The sequence below is a fragment of the Octopus bimaculoides genome, chromosome 8 (genome assembly GCF_001194135.2).
Source record: "Octopus bimaculoides isolate UCB-OBI-ISO-001 chromosome 8, ASM119413v2, whole genome shotgun sequence".
Taxonomy (NCBI): domain Eukaryota; kingdom Metazoa; phylum Mollusca; class Cephalopoda; order Octopoda; family Octopodidae; genus Octopus; species Octopus bimaculoides.
The window spans coordinates 13,685,775-13,696,469 of record NC_068988.1 but is presented as its reverse complement, the minus strand read 5'-3'; the positions used below and the strand labels follow the sequence as shown (position 1 = coordinate 13,696,469).

At 37.3% G+C, this 10,695-nt stretch overlaps 1 protein-coding gene across 1 annotated transcript in view; it reads left to right on the top strand.

Annotated features, from left to right (window-relative positions):
* Positions 1-10,695, top strand: part of LOC106879192 (trafficking protein particle complex subunit 13) — a 271,910-nt gene that overhangs the window by 575 nt on the left and 260,640 nt on the right. The gene's annotated exons all lie outside the window — the stretch shown is intronic.

The window sequence follows — 10,695 nt, the reverse complement described above, 5'->3', positions numbered from 1 at the left end:
TATATATATATATATATATATATATATATATATATATATATATATATATATATTGTAGGGACGGAAAAAAAAGTAGTCTATATTTGTTACAATGCAAATATATTTTAGGTTCTTTTTAACGAGGTTGTTTCTTATAGAAGCATTAGATCAATTCAAAATGTTTTGGTTCAAAAGCCGGAATAAAAGGGAAGATGTATGTACATAATGTATTTACGATTTCAAAAATATGTCCTATGTTAAAGAAATTTAGCTCTTGTTTTACTTTTTAATTTTTAAAAATTCACTGTAAATAATATCCACTCACTTTTGGTAATTTTTGAATTAGAAATATTTCTCAGTATTAAGAAAACATTCTCTACAGTTGTCATTTGACAGGGAACCATGTCTATTATATATGTCGTACTCTAATTTTTGGGGAAAAGTTCTCAGATTTCTATCTGTACATAGAATAATGAACACGTACAGGCGAGTTGTGCAAATCTTTTCCATCTTTATTCCATTTAAAAAATTATTATTATTAACACGAGAGTAGGTTGACTGTATCTGCAAATTTAGATTTTTGCATAAATCGCGACAGCAATCACTTTACAGATAGTTGTCCTATTCTCGTCTGAAGTAACTTAAGTTTGTAAAGATATTGATTTGTGGTATGTAAATGTGAGAAATAAAGTTTAATAATTAAGAAAGAACAATGTATCTTAAAGTTAAAAGGAAGGAGTGGTGTGAAACTTGCTTTTTCTTAGAATGGCAATAATCTTTTTTATCTATTTCATTGACACACTGCTTCAGATTCCTAACAAGCTTTTTAATGACTATATTTGTTTTTTCCATGAGCATTAGCAATTTTTCGGACACTCTAGATCCATTGTAATGAACTAATGCACTGATTACAATAAGCTCATTTTTAGATCTGGTAGAATTCTTAGCATGTTGGACAAAATGCCTCGCAGCATTTTATTTGGTTCTTCACATTCTTAGTTCAAATTTTGCCAAGATCAACTCTGCTTTTCTTATTTTCAGGGCTAATAAAATAAGTACCAGTTGAGCATTGGGAACAATGTAAATTAATTTCCCTTTCCACTCAAAATGGCTAGCCCTGTGCCAAACATTAGAATTATTATTTTAGTGTTAAGTTGGCAGAATCTTTAGTACATCAGAAATTGCTTAGCAGCATTTCTTCTGGCTCTTCATGTTCTGAGTTCAAATCCTGCTGGGCTCAACTTTGCCTTTTATCCTTTCAGGATTGATAAAATGTAGCACCAGTCATGTACCACATCATCATCATCATCGTTTAACGTCCGCTTTCCATGCTAGCATGGGTTGGACGATTTGACTGAAGACTGGTGAACCAGATGGCTGCACCAGGCCCCAATCTGATCTGGCAGAGTTTCTACAGCTGGATGCCCTTCCTAACGCCAAACTAGACCCTACCTACTAAATTTCAGGCCTTGTGCCTACAGTAGAAATATTATTATTATTATTATTATTATTATTGTAGGAACATCACTTGTAGGTCTTCATTTAAATATCACCATCTTCAACTGTTTTGTCTCTTATTATGAATTTCATGAACTTCATTTCCTGGGGTAACCTAAGGACTTTAGCTTGTATTCATAACATAGTTTAAACTATATCTCCAAAGCTACAGAAAATACCGACTCTCTACAATGTTCAAGTGAGGCCTACTGTAGATTACTAGTTCCACATTCGAACATCTTGGATAGCACTGAAAAAAGTTGTTGGATTTAATGGCAAAAACTCACCAACACTTCAATGACTATCCCACAGATGTGCCATGTCTCGTCACTTTGCTGATTCCATTGTTGTGAAGGCACATGGTTTAGCAGTTAGGGTATTTGGTTCATAATTGTAAGTTCAATTTCCAGTAGTGCATTGTGTCCTTGAGTGAGACACTTTATCTCACATTGCTCCACTCCACTCAGCTGGCCAAAGTGAGTTGTATCTGTAATTCAAAGAGTCAGCCTTGTCATATTTTGTGTTACTTGGAATCTCCCTGAGAACTACATTAAGTGTACATGTGTCTGTGGAGTGCTCAACCACTTGCATGTTAATTTCACAAGCAGGCTGTTCAATTAATTGGATCAACTGGAACACTCATAGTCATAACCGATGGAGTTTTATTGTTGCTACTACAATTGCCTCTGTTTCTCAGAACCAGCTGTCTGCATACCACCAACATTCATCTACCCAACACCTTCATTTCACCCCTATACCAGCCATCTAAGATACCATATAAGCATTATGTCATTCCTTTCTCCCTGGAATATCATCCCTCTAGAATTCCATTCCTACCCACGTTTGTTTTTTCCTGCAAATATTGACTTGGAGATGTTCAAACTGAACATCAACCATATGAATCTCACCAGTCTTGGAGGCCCTGTGCATAGCCCATTCCTACCAAGTTATATCCTCATCATTTTAATGACTACTTTTCCATGCTTGTATGGGTCAGACAGTTTGTTGAGGTAAATTTTCTATAGCCAGATGCCCTTGCTGATGCCAACCTTCACCTGTTTCCATGCAGAATATTGGAAATGAATGGCATTATTTTTACAACAGTGAAAATCATTTACAACTATCATGTGATGTCAAGGCAAGGAGACACAAACTCACAGACATACCTCCACTCCTATATACATACGTATGGGTTTCTTTCTGTTTCCGTCTGCCAAATCTACTCATAAGGCTTTGGTTGGTCTGGGAATATAGTAGAAGACACTTGCTGAAGGTGCCATGCTGTGGAGCTAAACCTGGAATCATGTGGTTGGCAGGCAACCAAACAACTACATGCGTGTTTGTCTGTGCACACAAATGAAAAGAATAGAGTTCTCAACACCTGTGGAGGTAAATACAATAGAAACCTAAGCACACTTGGTCTCAAGTGCTCACTTGCAACTACCGAAATCAATTCACTGCCCATTGAAAGAATGCTGTCTTTCCAAAACTGTAGCTTTTAGAAAAAATCCTCGATTCATCTGATGCAAGTCCAGGATTGACAGTATCTCTAGGATCGGGCATAGTTTTGGGTTCGGTCATGCTGCATAGCACCTTGGGTAAGTGTCTACTATAATGTTGGGATGACCAAAGACCATTGCAAGCAGGTTTGGTGCATATATGGAAGCTGTAAGATATCTGTGACACATCCACTTTTAGCGGGAGATTATCTTTTGGTATTGAATCTGCTTCTGTCGCAATTATTTATACATATATTTCTAGAAGCAAGATAACAGATTGGTTAAGATATTGGAATACCTACTCTTGTTTTAAGTTCAAATCTGCTGCTGGCATTTTATAGTGTTCATGAACACTTTATAGTATATTGTTCCAATTCATCTACCTGTTAGGAATACATACCAGGTTTTGAGATTGTTAGTCATAGTTTGGCCTCTTTTCCAAACAGATTTATCTCTCACCTGCTTTAACCTATGAAACCCAAGCTAGGTACTATTCTTTAAAATTCCTTGGAGCTTAAAAAACATCTTAAAACATTGTAACTGCACTTTGTTATACTGTTATATTTCTATTAATCATTGTTTTGTCATTTCTTAGCCATACTTGTAAGGATTTGTTATACACTATTTTAACACTCAGTAACAACATCAATAGCTTCTTCCCTTTACTTGTTTCAGTCATTGGAATGTGGCCATGCTGGGGCACTGCATTAGAAAGTTTAGCCAAACAAATCAACCCCAGTGCTTATTTTTTAAGTCTGGTACTTATTCTATCAGACTTTTTAGTCAAATTGCTAAGTTATGGGGCTGTAAACAAACTAACACTCATTGTCAAGTGATGGTGGTGGGCACAAATGTACATGCACACACACACACATGACAGGCTTCCACATAGTTTCCGTCTACTAAATTCACTCATAAGGCCTTGGTCAGCCCAAGGCTTTAGAAGAAGACACTTGTCCAAGGTGCCATGCGGTGGAAACGAACCTGAAGTCATATGGTTGTAGAGCTTCTTAACCACACAATTATGCTTCTGCCTATGCTTTGTCTTTTCTCTTGAGAGAAATCCAGTAGTCTGAGTTCTGATTTCATTAATTCTTCCTATGTCTTTGAAACAGCTGTTTTTAGGTTGACCTAATTTTAGAAATTGTAAAACTATTCAGAGACTACTAGAATTGTTACCGGTGGTCTATTTTTATTACTGTTATTATTAAGGTGGTGAGCTGGCAGAATTGTTAACACAATGGGTGAAATGCTTAGCAGTATTTCATCTCCTGCCACATTCTGAGTTCAAATTCCACCGAGGTCAACTTTGCCTTTCATCCTTTCAGGGTCGATAAATTAAGTACCAGTCAAGTACTGGGGTCGATGTGATAGACTAGCCCCCTCCCCAGAAAATCTAGGCCTTGTGCCTAAGTAGAAAGGGTTATTACTGTTATTATTATTTTGTGAATGTGAGAAATCATTATTTAAAATATTAGGAATTGCTTCATAATCATATAATTTTGGTTCAGTCTCACTGTAAGACACTTTGGAGAAGTCTTTTACTATAGTCCTGGGCTGTACAATGCCTCTTGAGGTAATTGGTAGCTGGAAACTGTGTGGAAGCCCCTCATATGTATATGTTCATGTTTCTCTGTCACTGCTTAACAACCAGTGTTGGTTTGTTTATGTCCTGTAATTTAGAAACTGGTAAAGTACCAGCTTAAATAAATAATAAAAATATTATTAAGAGCGCGGGCTACTAACCCCAAGATTCCGAGTTCAATTCCAGGCTGTGACCTAAATAATAATAATGTTACCATTTTTAATTATCGTGTTGACAATTTGTATTTGCACATAATCAAGTGAAATGTCAGGGGTGTAGGAATACAAATTAATAGGTTTTGAGTTCAAATCAACTGTAAATATTTTGAGTATTTGGATAATATTTAATTTTATGTGCTACACCTCACCATGTTGTCTGGAACCGGTAGCAAATCATTTGTCAGATATTTTAATAAGTCTGCCCTGTATCCAAGTGGTGTGTGTGTGTTAACTTCTATTTACTTAACACCATAAAATTGGTCTTATGCCTCAGCTCTTAAAGCCTTTTTGGTTTTAGGAAATGCTTATGTAAGGTAAAATGTAGGGCCTGAGGAAACCAATAATTTTTTGTGCTAGCAACATTTAGTTAGTAGGGCATAAGGAAGGACATCTAGTCATAGAAACCATGCAAAAGAAGGTATTGAAGTACAACATAGTCCTTAGACGTGTCAGATCCTGTCAAACCATCCAACCCATGCTAGCATGGAAGACAGATGTTAAATCATGAGTGTTTAGTGGACTTATTGAACTCTATCGTACAATATAGCTTAATGTTTTATAGTTGAGAATATCAACTTCAGTAATAATTTCATGGCTATACAAACTTGTAAATGGTAAAGTTCTATTGTATCTATTACATTGATTGGCAGTGGTCCAGCTTTTTGAGAAAATAGATACATTTTCCCGTAGCTGCTATACAAATTGTAAATATCAAGTTATTAATTTTTCATTATGTATTTTATAATTTATTGTATAGATTCTTATTTGTGTAACAGTTTTGGATAGTATATGTCTCTGTTTGAAATTAGGAAGCTGTAAACTAGACCATACAGTTGATTGATATAATGCATCCATTGTAAAGACAATATGACCTATATAGGCCAAATCCAAAGGCAGATGTTCACATTCTGTTTTAAAATCTCACGGGAGATTACTTTGTTTTTCATCTTTCTAATGGGAGTTAAGACAATAAATATCAATGATGATGATGATTTAATATACTAAGGTTGACTCAGTCTGTCATACCCACTTCTACAAAAATTAATGTTATGTCAGTTGAAAAGAAGTTAAATTAAATATTTAAAAATTTTAATCAATTTAATTTATTTGACGTATCACCATTTCTTTTATATTTAGTTTTCATACTGGTATGAATTGAATAGGTTTGCAGTACAGCAGTAGTTTTCTACAACTCTTGGTTTTAAATCATTTGTATTTTGAGATTTAATAGTTTCAGGTCATCTCTGTCAAGATCTTCCTTCATGTGCTTCAACCATGGAGACTTTCCATTACTTATTCATGGCATCTTCTCATTCAGTTTGCAAAGCGTCCTTCTTAATCACCCAGGTATTCCGGCGCCTATTTGAGAATTTAATTTTAATTTTGCAACATGTTGATTTATTTCACAGTTCAGTTTTGTTTAGGTTTTGTTGCTTTCATTTTGTACCAGTTGAAGTATCTCTAACTAATCAGTTCTTAATTTTATAATTAAAATTTTACTTTGGTATCTTAATTACAATACGTTATCTCTTTCTTGTCACGATGGGAACGCGCTTTCTTGGTCTCTTCACATAACCGATTTCAGGAGACGAAATTAACTCCTCTACTGTACTTGTACTTTTTATTATATCAACTCCAACGAGTCGCAAAGTTTTCTATCCGACGCACAAACTACAATGCCATTATTTCATAAGCATTAAAGAGTTATCTCCCATATAGTTTCATCTAGTACTCTGTCGGTTACGAGGGCGAGGGTTCCAGTTGATCGATCAACGGAACAGCCTGCTCGTGAAATTAACATGCATGTTGCTGAGTACTCCATAGACACGCATACCCTCAACATAGTTCTCAAGGAGATTCAGCGTACACAGAATATGACAAGGCCAGCCCTTTTGAATTACAGTTTCAACTCATTTTTGCCAGCTGAGTCGGCTGGAGCAACGTGAGATAAAGTATCTTACTCAATGACACAACGCGCCGCCGGGAACCGAACTCACGACCTTACAATCTTGAGCCAAGTACTTTGAACACTAAATCATGCGCATTCTCGTTAACTATTTTCAATTATTTTCGTCTAAGCAACAAAAACATTTTAAAATAATGAAAATATATTTGTAGCCATAAAAGGTATATAATTTACTTATGATTTTTTTTTATTGGTCAATCAACAGTTTTAGCATAAAAAAGTAGACCCCTCCCCCTCCAAAAAAGGAGACATGTTGATAGGGGGATAGTTCATCATTTACTTGCTTCAGTCATTGCGCTGCGGCCGTGCTGGAGCACTGCCTTAAAGGATTTAATCGAACAAAGCGACCCAAGTACTTAATTCTTTTGAATACTTGTACTTTTTGTATTGGCCTCTTTTTACCAAACCGCTAAATAATGGGGACTTCAACAAACGAAACCAGGTTGTCAAGCGGTGAGGATGGGGGACAAACATATACGTATATACGACGGGCTTCCTTTCAGTTTCCATGTACCAATTTCACTCACAAGACATTGATTTGCCGGGGGCTAAAGTAGAAGATACTTACTCAAGGTGCCACATAGTGTGACTGATCCTAAAACCACGTGGTTACAAAGCGAGCTTCTTAAACAGGCAGCTATGCTCGCGCCAATTTGTTGGAAATTAAGGATGGAACTGGTTTATAAAGTAGCAATGAGCTTGTAGTGAAACCTCTCTCTCTCGGGCATTCAATCATAAATGATAACGAAGCTGCTAAAATCTAGCATTCGGCTGCCTCGGTCCCTTCTGTCCTACATCCTGATTGGTTCTTATTTGCGCGGCAGTTGTCCCCATGTTCTGCTTGCTAAGGGGGCATTACGTCCAATCGTGGCTTAACATAAGGTCACGTGAGATAGAGTTTTTCTGGGTTTCCGGTGAGCCCTATTTCAGCTATAAATAAGCCCGATCCAACGACGGTAGCTCTTCTTCGATTCCAGATCACTCACAGGTCTGGTCGCTGACCACACATACAGAACCAGCTACAGCCAGTTCCAGCGCCGACGTCTTCACCACCAATGTACTGTCTACCATTGTCGTCGCCAGCAACACCAACATCAACAAGCGAGTTTTATCTTCGCTGTTGAGTGGAATATTTCCACCATGAACAACAGTCAGAACTAACCAGCCAGAATATTCCGTACCAGGTAACACGGTCACAGCATTCGACGCTCAACACATATTGTGAACCACAGCTCTGCTACTTGGCCACAACTTTCTGCGTATGAACATTCTATCTCCTTGTGTAACTCTAATACGAACTGGTATTTCTCTATCTCAGTGTTTGAAGACTTTACAGACACTCTATGTTCTGTGTTTCCTCTCATACACACGCACACTTGTACTCTCACATATTGTACACACACTATTGCTTATACGACTGTCCGTCACTTAACATTGTTGTATACCTTCTCTTGTACACGAAGGCCTGACTTACCTACTGTTATTTTATATGCCGCATGCACGCGCACACAGACACAAACAGTTTCACTTTGTTAATAAACTTCCTCTCATTTTCTATCTAACGGTTGTGTCTGTCCTAAGTTCTTTACTGGCACCTTGTTTGTATCTCTCACGATGAGCCTTCTTTCTATCGTATATGTATCTTATTTTGTGTTCGACCGTGCGACATGGTAAGAAGGAGCCTTTACCGTCTACGTCGCCATCTCCTTTGGTTCGCACGGTCGAAGTATTACAAGCTATTCATCTTAGCTAAACATACTACGATAGACGTAACATACGGACCAACGAGAGACTGTATTTTTGTCGCTGGACCTGCTAAAAGCAATAGCCAAATCTCCTTTAAGTCATATCCGGCTGTCTCAAAAATAGAGGACGCAATGGAGTATACATACAAAATGACGATGATCATGGCTGAATCACCTTATGATCATAAGCCTGTGCATTTAGGTCTAACTTAGGATGGTATTTGATTAGGTATGTACTTAATTCTTTGAGATTAAAAATAGAAACAATAAGCTATTTTGAATAGGTCACTTTATAGTTTAAATGAAAGTGTAAAATGTCTTTAAAATATTCAACCTCATTGAAAAATGTGATACTGATCGAACCAGATATGAAATGGTATGGGTAAACTTAGAAGCCACTAAAAGTTATTTCCCTTTAGCTAAAAAAATTTGCAGTTCTTTTAACCATTAAAACTATTGTAAAACGAAAGCGTTTCAAAATTTTAGGGCGGGGAAAGTTAGTTGATTACATCAGTCCAGTATTTTGACTGGTACTTTATTTTATCGACTGTGGAGGCGCAGTGGTTAAAGCAGCGGGATCGCGGTTTCGATTCCCAGACCAGGCGTTGTGAGTGTTTATTGAGAGAAAACATCTAAAGCTCCAGGAGGCTCCGGCAGGGGATGGTGACGAACACTGCTGTACTCTTTCGCCACAACTTTCTCTCACTCTTACTTCCTGTTTCTGTTGTACCTGTAATTCAAAGGTCCAGTCTTATTACACTGTGTCACGCTGAATATCCCCGAGAACTACGTTAAGGGTACACGTGTCTGTGGAGTGCTCAGCCACTTGAATGTTAATTTCACGAGCAGGCTGTTCCGTTGATCGGATCAACTGGAACCCTCGTCGTCGTAAGCGACGGAGTGCCAACAACATTTTATCGACTGCGAAATGATTACCTTGGCTGTATAATAATATTAATAGCAGTTGCCCATATTTGTAAAAAAAAAAAAAAACAATCTCAGAGCTTTATTAAAAACAATAGTTCACCTAACATTTGTACTTTTTAATTTTTTCTTCAAAGTTATCTCCCTTAGATCTAATTTTTATTTTGTACATCGATACTGACCGGAATATGCTTGATAATTGTTACCATTCACTATAAAATCTATAACAAATTCTCACGCCCTGTATATTTGAAGTGATGTCCGGTCTGTATGATATTCCTTTGCTCAACAACAACCTCATATCTAAAATCATTAAACTTTAAAGAATCAACGAGAGAACCTGTATTTGTTCGCTTCACTTACTAGAAGCAACAGTTAAACTTCTCACTAATCACCGACTACGGTTGTAAATAAAGAAAGATCACCTAAGAACATTTATTCCTAAACAAATGAATGAATATTCCCAACTGCAGAGCTGATGGTAATGGGGCCTCAGACATAACTCATTTATTGCATCTTTAAGCTTTCTTCAGTATGAATAAGGCTAGAAGGGCTACGAGTTCTCTTCTGACCCGATAGCTCTCAGAGTTGACTCCCTTAGCTCTCACATCTTCGCAGGTGCTCACTGACAGGCGATGTGGGTTTGTGTTTAGAGTTGTCCTTGTCTTAGTCCGGCTGCTTAGTCCAGACACCAAATTAGATTATACTATTAGTAACTGTGGACAGAGTAGTACCTTCTCCAAGAGATATGTTTTAACAAAAGCTAAGGGTGCCTCTCCCTCAGTGATCTTACACTATGCTAGATACTAACTCAGCATTTCTACGTCCCCACAATATTACTAGACAGTCGTTGACTTTGCTTTCAGTTCATCCTTCTTTTTGATGGGCATTGCTTATGTCCTGCTGGGCGTCTAGCAATCCTCTTAATCAGACAATCCTGTTGGGGGAACCAGAATAGAAGTCAATGACACATCCATGCAGTAGGTTGTACTGCATAATACCAGTAGCACTCCTGCACAATCTGGTATTTATTCCTACTTACCCTTAAAAAGACGGGGTGGGTGAAGGGACATGGTTTACAATATTTTTGAATACAAGGTTGCTCATCATGATTGGTGCACTTTTTTTTTTCTAAAAGATGCACCTTTTTTCTAAAAAAAAAATTATCACAAAATATCACCCTGGGTCTTATATATAAGTTGCTCTAAATATTGATTTCAAATTTTGGTACAAGGCTGGCATTTCGGGGAAAGGGTAAGTCGATTTCATCGACCCCCCCCCC